This window comes from Seriola aureovittata, chromosome 17, assembly GCF_021018895.1.
Source record: "Seriola aureovittata isolate HTS-2021-v1 ecotype China chromosome 17, ASM2101889v1, whole genome shotgun sequence".
Lineage (NCBI taxonomy): Eukaryota > Metazoa > Chordata > Actinopteri > Carangiformes > Carangidae > Seriola > Seriola aureovittata.
The window spans coordinates 3,396,425-3,413,680 of NC_079380.1; the positions used below are offsets into that span (position 1 = coordinate 3,396,425).

General features: G+C 40.1%; 1 long non-coding RNA gene across 2 annotated transcripts; it reads left to right on the top strand.

The window, feature by feature from the left end:
• The first annotated feature begins 2,197 nt into the window (after nt 1-2,197).
• LOC130184644 (uncharacterized) lies at nt 2,198-11,888 on the top strand. Of its 2 annotated transcripts, XR_008830036.1 has the most exons (5): nt 2,198-2,997; nt 3,170-3,274; nt 3,566-3,640; nt 8,787-8,860; nt 10,847-11,888. It is a non-coding gene; the product is annotated as an uncharacterized LOC130184644 (long non-coding RNA). The 2 variants fall into 2 exon arrangements; XR_008830035.1 differs by having other exon boundaries at nt 2,205-2,997; nt 8,787-11,888.
• The last annotated feature ends 5,368 nt before the right edge of the window (nt 11,889-17,256 follow it).

The window sequence follows — 17,256 nt, forward strand, 5'->3', positions numbered from 1 at the left end:
AAACAATAATGTGGAACATTTTCACATTTCTAAATGATAAATGCCTGTTTTTGATTGTTGTATTGATTCCTCTTCTTTCTTAGTATTGCAGTTTCTTTCCTCCTAATGGTTTGGGAACTCGGCTCTTTCCTGTGTTTACTTTCTGTGAGGTTTGTAAAATTCAGTGAGGTTTGAAATTTGTAAATTCAATTGGGCATTACAACAAAATTGCTTCCTCTTGCCACATGAACCCATTAAGCTCATAATGTGATGCTGTGTTCTACATTGCAAGCCAGTGCATTCATTTTCTGTCAGCTGCTATCAACCTAACTGTTAGGTGAGCTACTGAAAGATGCTGACATTATTGTTTTCCTTGCTTCCTTTACTTCGACTACACTCGCTAACCCTAAGGAGGGAGAGCAGGGGTGATGGAGGAGGCAGGGGGGAAAGGCAACAGAAAAAACAAAGGGGGTGGGGATGTCTGTCTGGCCACCATGTTGACCTCATTGACCACAGCAGGACCAGGCTCATACGCATCCACGCACATCCACACAACGACACACACACACTTTGAGCGACCTAATCAATATGTAACTAAGGAAGGAGGGAGGATGATGGAGAGAGTGGGGGATAAGTTGCAGAAGATGGAGGAGGGTAGAGGAACGGTGTTCAGTGAAAATACAAGTAAAGAGGGCAGCGTTCGGGTGCAGGTGCTGATGGATGCAAACCACAGAAACACACATGCTCGGGGAAAGATTTGAAATGCTTTCATAACAATTAAGTGCAGTCACAGTGGCATGTGTCTGGATTAAAGAAAATCTTCAAACAAGAGACTTATATGAAACAAAGCAAGTGAAACTGTTGCATTTTTAATAAATGCCCAAAGAAATCTCAGGATGGGAAGCAAAATGTGGCCGTTTCTAAGGAGTGTAGCTGGGTTTATGTGTATTTTTAGAACATGTTGGTAAAATGACCTTTACACACACTTGTTATAAGAAAAAAAGAAGAGAGCTGTTTTTCAGGTTTTCCCATTGTTGAGTCAGACTTTCCTTCAGTCTATCAGAATATTACCTTCATAAAAAACATATGAATGTAAACTTAGCAAAGGTAACACACATTTCACCTTAAAACGACGTGGTGCCTTATTTCATAGGATATTTTTAAATATTTCACATGTGAAATCTGGATTGTGCAAAATACCTAAAAACATAAATTTCACTTTTCGGACACAAGATTTTTATATTAAAAATCTGAAATGTTCGACATCATGTGAAAATGTCAATTTCACATATATATATAGATTGTATGTAGATTGTATGTATATAGATTGTATATATGTATTGTATGTATGTGAAAACAATTTCAATTACAGTATAATGTGAAACAGCATTTCATAGGACAAACACATGATGTAAGCATGTGATTTTCAAATATTCAACTTATGAAATGTGCAACTTCCATGTGAAACAGAATTTCACATATCATACACATGATACTTGAAACGTTCAGATATTGAAAATATGATAAATTCAGGTAATATAAATACACTTGATATTGAAATATTTGACATGTGAGATGTACAACATCATGTAGAACACATTTCATGTAACTTCACAATACCGACACATGATTTTCAGATATTTCACATGTGAAATGAAATTTGTGCAAATTGCCAAAAAATATCATTTTCACTTTTCAAATTTTTAAAGTACAAATCTGAAATGTACGACTTCATATGAAAATATAAATTTCAAATATATATACGTATCTAAAACACATATAGTAGTTTTACTAAATGACATATGTGACTTATCTAATGTGAAAAACCATTAAATTCACATGATGCAGACACGTGTGATTTTCAGATTGCATGTATATTATCATATTACGATGTAATGTCATGGGTTTCACACATGAAACAAATTTCACGTCACAAATTTACATGATACACATATACATTGGTTTTCAGATATTTTCAGAGAATGTCAAAACTGCAAAAGTTTCACATTATTATATTTCACATTTATATCTCACATATATTTCTACACATTTCAAATGCATTAAAATCATGCGGGTTTTGAAAATTTCATGTTAAAATACAAATTCTCATATGCTTTACAATATGCTTTATAATAATAAAAATAAGATATCAAGAGAGATAAGATAATAAGATATATAATAGAACACTATAAAAAAAAGAAGTCATTACATAAAAATACACTGACTAGTGCCTGTAAAACAGCATCTATTAAGGAAATGATAATACAAACAGGCAGGACATGCAGCTGCATCAGAAGGGTTAACTGTCTGGGTCCAGGAGAGTGAGAAGTGTGATCCGTGTGCGTGTGCATGTGTGTGTGTTGGAGGGGTGTCAGTAAGTGCAGCTCCATAATGTCAGTCTTGAAGTGTGAACATGTTTGAAGGCAGCAGTGAGGGAGAGGGAGGAGGAGATAGCGAAGGAGGGCATGTGAGAGAGGAGTGGAGGAGGGGTGTCTGGTAGACAGAGAAAAGGAAGGAGGGAGAGAGAAAGAGAGGGGGGAGGAGAGACAAGCCGAGTGTGCACAATATTCATTCAAACTGACAGAGGCTGTGTGTGTCCTGGTTTGCACTTCCCATTGCTCTTCGGTCTCTCTCGACCTCGCTCTCTCTCTCTCTCTTTCGCTCTCCTCTCTCTCTCTCTCGCTCCCTCTCTTTCTCTCTCTCCAGACAGTCTGCAGTTTACAGCAGCAGAAAGGAGACACCGGAGAGCCACTGGAGAGGAAGAAAGAAAGGAGGAAGATTGTGAAAAATGACAAGGAGAAGGAGCTGGAGGAAGCAAAACAGGGAGAAGGGAGGAAGTGATGAAAAGTAGGGATTTGAAGAAGAGTAAAAGATGAGAGCAGAGGATGAAAGAAAGAGAGAGAGAGTGGTGGCTTGGCTTTTCAATGGGAGGGGTAAAAAAAAAAAAAAAAGGAGATATAGAGACGGAGGAATGCAGAGAAAGAGGGACGGCGACACTACTGCTGAAGAGGATGTTGGGTAAGTCAGTTTGCACCTTCATTTCCTACATTTTTCCAGATGGATTATTGTGCACGCGGCAGGGCTCTGATCCCAGAGCAGCCCTGACTGTGGGAGAGGCTGCTTGCCGGCAGACATGAATGCGATGTGACAGTGTGTCAGTGGATGTTTGCCGACACTGATGTGCATGCAGGATGCAATGCCAAGGAGGAACGCCCAAAGAGGCAGAGGAAGAGCGCAGAGTTCAGCATGGAAACGGACGTAGTGAAGAACAGCGAGGTGGCATGCTTACACAAAAGTGAGTGTATTCACACAATGTGCATCTTCATTCATGATTTCTCATGTGACTGCCTGTGTGTGTATATGTGTGTCTGTGTGTATGTGTGAAGGATGGGCATGTTTTTTTTTAAGTGTGCATTTGTGTGTTTTTTTTTTTTTTAGGAATATGTGTGTGTGCGTGGGTGCACATATAAAAATGCATGTTGTATATGTTGTGTGTGTGTGTGTGTGTGTGTGTGTGTATGTCGGCTGTCCCAGTTGAAGTGAATGACAATTAGATTAAAGTACTGATCCTGTCTGTCTGGACCAGGTAGTGAGATGCAGACTTGGTCACACATCCAGCAGCAAGCGGGGGGGAAGGGCCGTCACCATTTCTGCGGCTCAGGTAACAGCACTCTGACATTTCTATGGCTCAGGTAACAGCACTCTGACATCACACACACCAAAATATGCATGTACACACACACAAACATCTGTACGCATCAGTAATGTTAGCCTTAAGCGATGTAAACCTCTCATTCAGTCGTCCTATTGTAAAAATCTACTCTTAAGAAACGGCAGAAATCGTATGAACTCACACAAACACAGACACCGGTGAACTCAACTCAGGTCACTCCGAAACGCACTCAGACACACACACACACACACACACACACACACACACACACACACACACACAGACCAGCAGTTTCCCCAATAATGGTGGTGCCTCCCATGAACTCATTCACCGTGGGGTCACGGGTTCAAGTCCCAGGAGGGGGAGGGGGAGCAAGTAAGCGATTGGGAGAAGTGAGAGAGGAAGGAAAGGAGGGAGGGAAAGAGGACCAACTCTCACTCACTCACTCACTCACTCACTCCCCACCCCGCCACCCACCCACAGCATGTCTGTCTCCCTTTACCCTCCCCCTCTTTTTCTTTACCTCACAGCCACAATCTGTCTTCCCATTCACAACCGCATGCATTCACACGCAACCATGCATGCACACTCACACACACACACACACACACACACACACACACACACACACACATGCAATAGATGTGACTCAACATGCCACTGTATGACTGTGTGTGTATTTATGCATACATGTGTGGTATGTCTAACTCAGTGTGCAGGTCAGTGGTGTTAAATGTTTATTTTGGTTGCTGTTACCTGAACCACAAATGTAAAGACATCACTGTCTGTGTCACTGCAATTGGCATTATTTCTTGTCTGGATTTGTGTGTGTGTGTGTGTGTGTGTGTGTGTGTGAGTGTGTCCAGGCTTGTGTGTGATGTATATGCTCCATAAATTAAAGCACAGCCACAGAGGTAAAAGGCTCCATCTCTTGCGTGAGTGTTGTCATCACCGTGTCACTGCAACGGTAGAGAGCAGCCAGTCTGGGTGGAGCAGAACACAGACAGACAGACAGACACCCCCCCCTCACACACACACGCACACACACACACACACACACACACACACACACACACACACACACACACACACACACACACACACACACACACACATGCACAGCAGTGCAGGGCAAATGTGTCACATATTATCCCGGCAGCAGCACTCGGGACTATTTTTAGCTTTTTCCCATGTGCCCTTGAGCAAGACACCCAATCACCTGACTGCACACCTGCTCTGTTGTTTTGGTTTCAAAATGTTCTGCTGTTCAGATCCTCACTGAAAAATACATGGATTTTTATTACAACTATAGCAAAGTTTAAATAGCTTTTGATGCATCTAAGAGAAGATGCTGCTCAGTATATTAAATAACAACAGTAGACCTGATGTGCTGCAGGTGAGGACAGCTCAGGATATGGAGCTTCTACTAATAGAAAAAGAGAAGTAAAACTAAGCAAAATACCAAGGAGCTCTGTTTCTCTGAGGTATTAAATCACAAATAATAATGATTTTTCATTTAATTTTCATTTTGTTTTTAATAATAACTTACAAATTCAAACACTTCTCTTGAAAAATAATAAAATAAAAATGTTTAGCATTTGCAAATCGTTGAATGTTAGAAAATAGCTGACACACATGTAAATAACTTCAAGTACAAGTTTAGTCAGTTACACAAGTTTCAACACACACACTGGTGATGGATCATTTGACTTGCATGGCTTTGCAAAAACACAGATTAACACGTTGCCCCACTCTGCACATGAGCATGAAAACACACACACACACTAGCACACACGCACACACACACACACACACACACACACACACACACACACACACACACACACACACACACACACACACACACATATAGATGCACACAAACACCGACACACAGCCTCTCTTTCATAGGAAACAAGAGCAGCTGACCTTTGACCTTTACCATTCAGCCTGTCTGGAAAATACCAAGCCTGGAATCGATCAGCACTCCTCTCGCCCAGACACCCCCCCCTCCAACCCCCCCCCCCTCCTCTTTATTCTCACCACTCACCCTTCACCCCCCCTTCCAGATTCTCAACCCCCCCCCCCCCCCCCCCCTTCTCCATCATCACACAATCAGCCCGACAGCAGTTACCCTGTGAGCATAAAGCAGGGTTTAGGCTTCACTGTATGTCCACACACACTCATACAGGCTTATTTACACAGGTTGGATACACAGGTAAGACAATATCTCAAAGTATTGAAGAAAATATCAGATTTGTTTTAGTTTAATGATCCTTTTTAAATCCTAAAAACACTGAAAAGAAAATGTAGTTTTAGAAGGAGCACAGGTAACAAAGTAAAGAAATTATTTTCATCCTACTCTAGCAGGAGTGTGCACACAAAATCGCGTTTTGTTTTATTCGCAGACTCAAATTGGCATGTTTCATAAAAACGCAGAATTGATATATTATTAACTAAGAACATTAGGATGAATCACTCAGTCCAGTTTTCTGTTCATTTAAAAAACGCATTTTTATTGGCCAACCTGGACGTTATCATCAGGTTCCCTCCACAAAAAGTCAGTAGGATTTTTCCATTGTCTTTTGGCTTATTACAGAAAATAAACTCTGTGACAAACAGAAATTTATGATACTGACATGATTTGTTCAGCAGGATAATCTTCACTTTAACACCTCATCTATTCGTTTTGAAGCCTAAATTCAATCAGCAGAAATAAAAAGCTAATGTTAGCCTATAAACCAACTACACTACGGTCACATGACTTCAGCATCACCACCAATAATCTTCACCTTGTAGTTTGATTCAGCTCTGACCTCTTCCACAAAAGCCTTTCCTCTTACTCAGTTAGTGACACTTTGTATAAACACAACGAGGCCGTAAAGGTGGACTGGAGAGCGGACTGGTTTTCATGCTCAACGTCATCACGTGAAAATGTCTTGAGCTTGTGTTAAACCACAGACCTTATTTCATTCATCTAATCAAAAACCCAGTTCCTTCATCCCAAAGTCTATGGGTTGACCAGAAATGCTAAAATTCAACTAATTTCCAGATTGTAGGACTCATTCCTGCAGCACTCTATTGTTTAAAATTTAATGATGCACTCAATTACCTTTTTTGTTTTTAAAGCATTCCCATATTTCCTCTGCTGTTTTTTTGAGACTAACAACACATGTAAAAAGGAAGTGGACAGACATCTTAATTCTGTACATTCATAACATTGTGTGTGGTCAGAAAATGTCTGGTTTTTAAAGCTTTGTTTTTTATTAGGGTTTTTTAGATGGTATTAAATCTTAATTCTGATCAACACGCTTTAATGATATTGAATTTAAACTGAAACCTGCAGATACCTCAAGTAACTAGACACACGATGCATCACATGGATTGCTTATAAATTCAGGCAAATTTTGCATTTATGAAGATGTGCTGAAATCCAATTATTCTATGAATTATTTGTGAGCGCTTCAAATTTTGAACCAATCATCCACAATTTTTTGCAAAAACAGAAAAATATCAGCAAATTCGACAAATCACCTTCCAGCCACAATAATTCAATTCAGAACCACAGCAACATAATTCATAGCAGTTTCCAAATGTCACTGAAACTGAAAATTGCAATGTATTTTCTAAAACATCTCCTTCAGGGTGATAAGAACAAACAACCAAAGATCATCAATATTCATGCTGTACTCATATAATTACACTGTCAGTCAGATAAATATAACCAACCTCCACTCCATAAACTGCTTCTAGAGGGTTTGCTGTCCTCTGCATCACTGGTGAAAGTGTGTTTGTGTGTGTGTGTGCACCTGCAGTGCTCTTGTCTCCTCTTGTTTAGCGTCCTCTCGGGTCCGTCCTGTCATGGCTGTCCACTCCTTGTAGCACTGGAGGACAGGCTGTTTGTTAGCTCGCTGTCAGCCCGAGTTTTTCAAGTCTTGGGGAACATTCAACGCTGTCGGTGAGTTTGTGACTCAGTAAAACCATCGAGTGTTGAGTGTACCCTTACGCTTGAACACACATCACCCTGAAACACGCGCACGCACGCACGCACGCACACACACACACACACACACACACACACACACACACACACACACGCAGCATACATGCATGTACCGCACACTGCACATGATCCTCCACATCTCTGCAGCATTTAGATATTAAACAGAGCGACATAAACAAGGGCTGCTTTCCATTTAGGTGTAGCAGTTTCAGTTCTGGCCTATTTGCATGGCTCAACGACATGTCAACGTGCAGCTGAGCCATTGTCCTTGTTATTAGTTCCACCTGTGCTTTTCTTACTATGACAAATCAAAATGTCTGCTGTGAAAAAACTCTTTAATATCGAAAACATTTTTAAAAATTCAGTTCAAACTGATTTTCAAGTGATCACAATATTATTCTATAGAACTGGCCATGGAACAAATAATGCACCAGTACCCATCCATGGTGCTGATGTAACAATGGCCATGCTACAGTGATACATGGCACTGAAATTAAAATGGCATGGATATCTGGTACCCCAGCAATATCCATACATTTCTATACAGAATAATAGGCTACTTTATAAAATGAAATGATTTGAATCAATGTATGGCTATATCAAATCCAGGCGCAGTGGTATTATTAAAGTTGTTTTTTATAAATAATCCAGACACTTGATGCATTCAGTTATTAAACTATATCCATATTCAATAAAAAGAGTTAGCTAAAAGCAAATGTTCAGCTAAAGTGTTAGCTTATTGTTAGCTTAAAACCCTTGGATAACACTAGGTAACTGCTACACTACATGGCTCGTAATGCAGCACATTGTCATTAAAGGAAAAAAAATGAACCAGCTGTGGAGGTGTGGAGTAACTGGGTAGAAAGTGAAAGTGAGGAAATGATTATTGCCCTAAACCTTGACAACATTATTATGTTGTGGGCCTGCAGTAAGTGAACTACATGTGTAACTACGTGATAATGATAATGTCACAGTAATATCATCATCAGCATCATGGCTCTTAAATGTTTTAATTTCCAAAATACATTGTCAGATACATATTCTCATGTAACTTCAGTAGATTAATATACAGAACATTAAGCACCTTTTTAAATAGATAAATATTAATCACTGCCTGTTCTTTGTTCACAGATTAATGGCAGCTATGGAGAAAACATCTGACAACTGTGCCTTTCCATTAGCGGAGCTATTGGATAATTATGCAGGTAACGAATAAACTAAATGTGCCAAAGTGTGTCCTTGTGTGTAAACTGTATCTGTGTTGGTGGAATCAGCTGGCCTGTAGCACTGTGCTCAAATTAATTTAATCTGAACCCCATCTGAAAACCCCATCAGTCGCAGTCTAAATCAGATCTGAAGTGCTGAGTTTTCTGTGTAGGAAATGGATAAATCATTAACATACTGACTGGTTTCTTCTGTTGATAAATTCGTTAGAGAAAAAAAACAAATTTTCCTTTGTTTAACTTGCTTGCACATGGTATTTTATACTATAATGGTACATGTCATGGTATTGCTGTACAATGGCACAATGCTACAGTACCATGGTACCATGCCATATTACTATGCGATTGTACCATCATCATTGTAGTGACCAAAACACCCTGCCAGTCTTTTATGGCATTATCATGGTCCTTTTTTTGTAAATGAAGGCAGATGCAGAAACTACACTGACCAATTCAAACTAGTGGAACAGAAACTGACCTAACATTTCAGCTCTATAGCTCCACCTGGAAAATGTTAGTGTGCAGTTAGTTTTGCATCAACATACCGACCTTCCAGGTTGTCTACAACTGTTATTACTGAGTCCTCTTTTTCTTAGGTTTTCCTGTTCATTTTCTATGAGTTTTTATGTCGTTATAGCAGGCTAGCTACAGTGCATTTACTCATTTATATACACTCACCGAGCACTTTATTAGGAACAGCTATGCACCTGCTTATTCCTGAAATTATCCAACCAGCCAATCATGTCAGCATGCCAGACAGCTGGTGTGAGTATTTCTGTTGCTGATCTCCTGGGACGTTCATGCTCATCGGTCTCTAGAGTTTTTCTCTCAGAGTGGAGCCAAAACCAAAAACCATCCAGACAGAAAGGCTACGGTCACTCAGATAACCACTCAGACACAACTGTAGTGAGCAGAAAAGCATCAGCGTGACCAACATGTCCAACCTTGAGGTAGATGGACTACAACAGCAGAAGACCAAGTCAGGTTCCACCTTCTGTCACCAAGAACAGAAACTGTAAGAACGTAGCTGGTTCTGATAACTCTGATTGTCTGCTGAGGCAGCAGGGGCATGAGCAGTCCAGGATGCTACTGCTGGTGTAATGGTGCCCTTTGGGCCCCTTAGTATCAACCAAACATGGTCTGAATGCTGCAGTCTATCTGAGTATTGTAGCTGACCATGTCAGACCACAGTAATTGCTACTTCCAGCAGTATAATGCTCCATGTCTCAAAGCTAAAGTCATCTCAAACCGTTTTCATCAACATGACACTGAGTTCAGTGACCTTCAGTGACCTCCCCAAGTCTACAAATGTGAATCCAGTGGAACACCTTTGGGCTGTGGTAGAGCAGGATATTGGCAGCATGAATGTGCACGTGTCACGTCAAAATGCAGCGGTCTCAGAGGAAAGTTTCAACATCTGGTGGAATCAATGACAAGAAGAACTGAGGCTGTTTGAGAGCAAAGGGAGGAAGTACCCAATGTCAGTGTGGTGTTCCTAATAAAGTGCTCAGTGAATGTTTAACGTATATATGCCAGTAGTTGAGTGATAATTGGTTCAGATCATTATCTCAAAAGTTCATCTTGACCTAATAAATGATATTGTTGTGGTGCTCATGTCTATTTTTCAGACTGATAATTTAATTGTTATGTTTCAGAGATGTTTTTGATATCACTTGAAATCATGTGACTTAAAGGTCATAGGTTCTTAGGTTGTTTTTAAGTCTCAAATAATACATATTAAAATATATATTAAAGCAGTTTGTGGTTGCTGTAATCCTTCCTCCTCTCCACACTGGCTGGTGTGTGATCTCTGCTTAGCGCAACCCCAGTGTAGGAGAGGGAGGACAAAGCAGCTAAAATGGAAACAGATTTGGCTGTTCCACACCACATACACCACACTGGCCTCTTCCTACGTTTTATTAAAAGCTTGATGTCTGCATTAACCGTCTGTTTCACACATCGGGATAGCTGCTTCCTCATCAACGGTTCCTCTGGGAAAATCCACACGTCACAGTCCTCCACCGCTGCAGGTTCCCGGTTCACATTCATCGCTGTCGGTGGGTTGGTGATGCTGTCAACTCGCCGGTCGATGAATGACAACCGTGTCCGTGCGTGGCCACGCTTCCTGGCGTCTTGCCTTCATCATCTGTATTGGCTGTTTGCATCTGCCCAGTTAATGGGTTGTTTGTGTTTTTTTCAACATGGAATATCTTGTCAAAGAGACAAATAAAGAATCTGGAACAACATCCTGTAATTGTTGTGTACTGTGTGTTACAGTGGTAAGAAAAAGTACGTTTTCTGCATCATACAACATGATTTGGTCCGAGCCATACTTTACCTAGTGAGCAAAATGAAACTTCTGGCCCAACATATGCCTGGATCCTCGGCCTGAGTCTGGCACATATACGTCCCTATCTGAGTCTGGCTGTTATCCTCTGATGCTGACTGACGGCCAGATGATTTTCTGTGTGTGCGCCAGAATTGGTCAAACTGTGGAAGCAGCATCTTAAAATCATGTTGTATATGGGCCGGTTTTGGCCCGTGGAACCGGGTGTATAGTGGGTCAGAGGAAAACAAACCTGTGGCCCAAGTATGGGCTGGATTGAATCTGCGATCTGGGTTAGGATGGTGTGAATGTCTCTCTTTTGAAATCCTTCCACAGCATCTCTACAGCGTTACAGTCTGGGCTAGGATCGAACCAAAAGGTGCATTTTCCTTCTTTGAAGCCATTCTGTTATAAATGTACTTCACTGTTTAGGGTCATTGTCCTGCGGTATCACCAGCTTCTACTGAGCTTCAGCAGGTGGACAAACACCCTGACATTATCCTGGAAGCATCCTGACACCATGATAAACTGGGGAATTCATTTTCTCCTCCATGATGGCAGTGTTGTCGTGCTGGTATGTGAGGTGCTGTGTGTCCTTCCCAAACAACTTAACCTTCTCCCAGTTGTGGAGTTTTGTTTTGTCACTTTTTTTTCTTCAATGAGCGGCCTGTGGTTTTGGTGCTGGGCACGTGCTCCTTGCAGAGTATTCACAGAAGGCTAATTAGACAAAAGAATAAATACTATAATATTATTGCAAAACAAGGCATATTTTTTAGAATATTATTCTTACTGAGACAAAGAACAAAAGTTTAATAGTGAAATTTAATGTATTTTAATATATTGCAACCATCCCTAATCTGTGCTGCAACTGTCCCCAGAGCTGGGGTCAACTGTATGGATAACTAATAGACACATGTAGGTTTAATATATTAATGTTTGGTTGGTCTGGTCCAGATAGTCTCCGAGTTACTGAGAGAAATGCAGGAAGTGTTGCAACTGTTCCCAGTCTCCCCTACACTCAATATTTGAATGGTGTGTTCAATGTGGACAAGCTTGTTAGCTCATCAGTTCACTACACTCGTTCAAATAGATTGTGTTTGTTGATAACTATAACTTTACTTTCTAATCATATTTATGACAACTTTATACATAAATATAATTCCAAAGGGTTCACTTACTTTTTCTTGCCACTGTACGTCGCAACCACTGCACCTGTAAGGGAACTTTTTGGTGGTTAACCTAATTAAAAATTCAAGAGGGTAAAAAAAGAAAGAATGTTGCTACTATTAAAAAAAATACAGAAATGAGTGTGAGTCAGACCAGTGCACAGGCAAGCAGAGTGAGAGAGAGAGAAAACAAGGGTAAAAGCTGACAAAAAATAATTGATACAAGGAGACAGTGGAGGAGGAGGCAGAACACAGGGGGAAGAGAACATGGATATTTGGGATGACACAGGACAGCATGACTCCAAGCTGTGAGTCTGTGTGTGTGTGTGTGTGTGTGTGTGTGTGTGTGAGTGAATAGCCTTCAAGCTTTGTAACAAGGTCACTGAGCAAGGTGCTTTCTTACACACCTCATGTGAAGTCAGTGTTTAACAACAAAGGAAGAACTGCCCTTCACCATGAACCTGAATCACAAGAGTGGACAAGATTGTAGTTTTCAGTTACTTGGCTCTGGCCTGTGACTGACTGAGACACTGAAATGTGTGTGAACCATTAGGTCCAATCAGTGATCATCATTAAGATAACAGCTGATACAAAGAAAAGCGTTAGTTAATGTTTTTCTCATATCTTATCTCACTTTATGTATTCCCTGTTATGTTAGATATAATGAACAGGAGCTGGTTGATCAAACTTAGCCTCGTTTTACTGCAAGTGTTAAGTAAATAGAGATTCATGAATCACTAAATTAAAACAGGTTCCACCACACAAACTAGTTCTTATGTTGTGATTAGATTTAATGAAAAATTGCTGGGTGCAACTGAACCAACTGACAAGACTGACGTTTGCTAGCTGATATATGAGCCGATCAACCTGAAACGGTAACGTACGGTTGACATATCTGAGCTGACACTGAATGATGTTAACTGTTGTGTAATGACAAGTCAAAAAAAACAAACGCGTTCTGTGAAGCTGTAGCCCTTCATGGCCCCAAACCAAAATGAGATGCCTCCGGAGGATTTTTTCGCTTTGCGTCCCCTGCTGTGCACGACTTTACCGTCGAGTCACACAGCACCACTCCTGTTGGCCGGAAACCTCGACAAAACGGGATTTTTTTTTTTTTTAGGCCCTCGGTTTTAACAGTTGTACCGTTATTTGTTTAACTTGCGTGTAATCCTCAGGCTCTCTGTTACTGTTATTTTGATTAGTGGTGTGTAATGAATCTTGGGATAGGTTGGGCCACAAAGGACTGAGTCGCAACGATGTATCGCAGTCGATGTATCGCAGTCGATGTATCGCAGTCGATGCAGCCTCCGAAGGGTGCGGCCCCTGAATTGGGAGACAACCAGTAAACCTCGAATTCCAAAATATCATGCTAATAAAGATTAGCCTACGTGACCAAATATCTGTGGTTAGCTTAACTGAACAAAAAAGATTCATACCTACATTTACAAAGGATTGTCTGGTCAGCTTAATTTAACTACTGCTTCAAACTGTACAAGATAGAGGCTGATACACGACAGAATTTAGGCTCATGTTTAAGATGGGAAAGTCACACATTACCCAGGAATTAAGCATCCTGTATTTATTTGTCAGCTAAAGTTCCACTATATTGAGTTCAAGTTCAAGTTCAAGTTCGAGTTCGAGTTCAAGTTCAAGTTCAAGTTCAAGTTCAAGTTAAGCTTTATTGTCATTTGCACACACACATGACATACTGTACATAACAGGGATTCCTTGTGGACCAAAGTGCAACATAGATTAAATATTAAGTACAATCACAAATAGGAACAAAAACAAAGTAGTCATAGACAAAAATTAAACATTAAAACTGTAAACTAAAAATCAATATGTAAATTCATCACACAATCTTCAGCACTCTTACATCAGCAACAACTTGTATGTAAACCAGGTCCAGTGTAGTTTCTCCTCTTGAAGTAAAGTTGATATGCTGTGGATCTTTAGATTTGCATGAGTGAAGTTTCCAGTGATGATGCAAAGTCCACACATGCTGTTTGTTGATCAGTGATGTTACAACTTACTTAGCGCTGCACTTAGCGCACACACATAAGATTGATATGTTATTGATTTCCTCATCGCACTCTTGGAAAGATGACAAATAATCATATAACCCAAAATAAAACTCTTCCTTTCAAGCAATGACTTTAAAATGCCTTTAGAATATGAAACTTTCCGCCTCAGCACCTCTGTGGCATAAAATCAGGCTGACATGGATTTATCAGGATGGATGATATTAATAATAATTTATAGCGTTTGTACCTTATTTGCTAGGTTTATTGTTATTTGTATGTTTAAGAGCAGCCAGTGCTTTTTTTATCCAGAAAAATATGAATTCTCAAAACTTTTATTTGATTAAAGTTGTCAGAAAATTCAAATCTAATTCATTACAATTTCATAACATGTACAGAATGTCACTGTATGTATCAGGGTCCTGACAATGGGAATAATGTCAAAGTCAAAACATGGTGAACAAAGAGAGACCTCTACTGTACATCTAAGTTACTACACCCAAATTCAATTCAATTCAGTTTTATTTCTATAGCAGCAAATCTTACCACACACATTATCTTGAGGCACTTTACAGAGTGAGGTCATGATCTTACAGTATTATAGAGACAAATGCCAAAGTTCCCACAATGAGCAGCACTTTGTGACAGTGGAAACAGAACCAGACTCAGGGTGGGCTGGCAGGCTGCTTGTTATAATGGTGATAATAATCCTGATATATAATGATATATGTAATAATAACACCAGCTAAGATAGCATCACCAATTGATACTACTGCTACTACTAATAATATTAAATAAATAAATTGAATAATGATAATTATGAGTGCTGAGTGGTAGTGGCAGATCCGGATCCTGCAGCTGTGGAGTGACACCTGCAGAATGAGGACAGAGAGGAGAAGCACGAGGGCCGTCACTGGTTACACTGGTTACACTGGTTACACTGGTTAGAGTCCGGAGTTGAGCTGGACCCTCCGCATGTCGTCACTGACATGGAGGACGTTGTCAAAGCTCCTCTCCATCACGGACAACTCGCTCTACTATTACGTCACAGAAGGTCCTTCTTCCTGTGAACGTACACTTCTTCTTCCCCTTTCTGCTGAATCTGACCAGTTTTTACAACTGTCACAGTCTACCGTCACTGCTGCTTACTGACTTACTTACATCTAAATCAGTGCTCTGCTGTTAAACTGTTTTATAACACTTTTCATTCAGTTTACTGTTAATCTACTTCACACAGTTTCATTTTGGCACTTTTATACATTCTGTGATTCTACATTACTTTTCACTTTTTGCACATTTGCATTTGTACATTTTTCTATTCACTTAGTGTGAATTTATTTTTATCACTATTTTAATATTAGTTTTTACAGTTTTACTTTACTTCATTTACTTGCAGGGATCAATAAAGAGAGAAGACACAAAGTTAAAGACATGCAGTAATGTGACGGCAAAAAACAGTGATGCAACTGTTTGCACACATCTTTGTACATCAGCCATATATTCAAACGAAAATAGTTTCAAATGTGATGTCGACGCAAATTCAAACTGATTCATTCTTTAATCAGTGATTAAAACTGTTATTTAACATGGTGCTGAAGTAATGGAGAAATAAAACACAAATAACTGGTAATTCTTTTGTCACACAAACCCGTTGATGTTCAGAGGAAAGACTGCCAGAGACCTGTTGTGAGAAGAGGAGGAAGGTGGAGAAGATGAGAGATAATAAGGAGGAGAAAAAAGAAAAGATGGAGAGGAAGAGTTGCAAATGAAGAGAAGAAGCATGGATGAAAGGGAAGAGGAAGATGATGATTAGAAAGGTATAAAGAAAATGAAGAAAAACACATTTAGTGTTCATTTAGTGATTTCCTTCTCATTTCTCAAGTCTATACAATGTTTGTTTCACAGTAAGTGTTGTACTGGGGGTGCACTGCTTGTGCACCTGGGTCAGGGATCAGGTGTTGGGTCGAGCTGAGGAGTAGGACGACGAGAGAGAGAGAAAGGGAGAGAGAGAGAGAGAGAGAGAGATATGAAAGCACGGTGAGTGAACCGTTGAAAACCTTTTTGTTTTTGAGAGAGAAACGACTATGCGGTGTAACACTAGTTTAGTTAACTAGTAGTTTAGCTAACTAGCCAACTGCTACGTCTAGGAGGTGATTGCTAATGACTGACAATAAATAATCACAAAAGCCGCAATTTGCAAGTAGCCAAATAAACCTGTCAGATCTAGAGATCAATAAAACCAGGCTATTCTGATCAGACTCAGGTTACTGAGTGTGGGTGAAATAGGCTGGTAACCAGAGTGCAAGAGAGCTGAAGTGATAGTGAAGTAACTGCTGCATCAGTTTTTATATGGCCAGACCAACCAATCAGATACTAATACACTTGGATTATTTGAATGTGGCATGTTTATGATTGGACAGGGACAGGTGGTGGTGGGACAGTTGCAGCAGTTGGTGGGACATTGCCCCCTTCATGCCTATAGAGCCGGGCTTGTATGTCCCTATATTAAGAGTGATGTTGCCATATATGTATATGTGTACAATATACACACATATATATTTACTAATATATGAAATAGATTTTTTGATAATAGGCTACTCGTGTACTTTTATTGAAGATGAAGTTTAGATGCAGGTCCGCCGCCTTGTTAAGTACAGCCAGACTATTCTGTGAGCAGGACTTGAACTTGCACATTGAACTCTCATTGTATTTCAAGTCTAACACTTCAACCACTCAGTCATCGCAGCACATCAAAGCTTTCCTCTCAGTGATACAATCATTGATTACAGTCATACATCATTGATTGGTTGGCCGCTGATTCCTTAGACTCTTCAATGATCAAATGATTTATTAAGCTGAACTGGA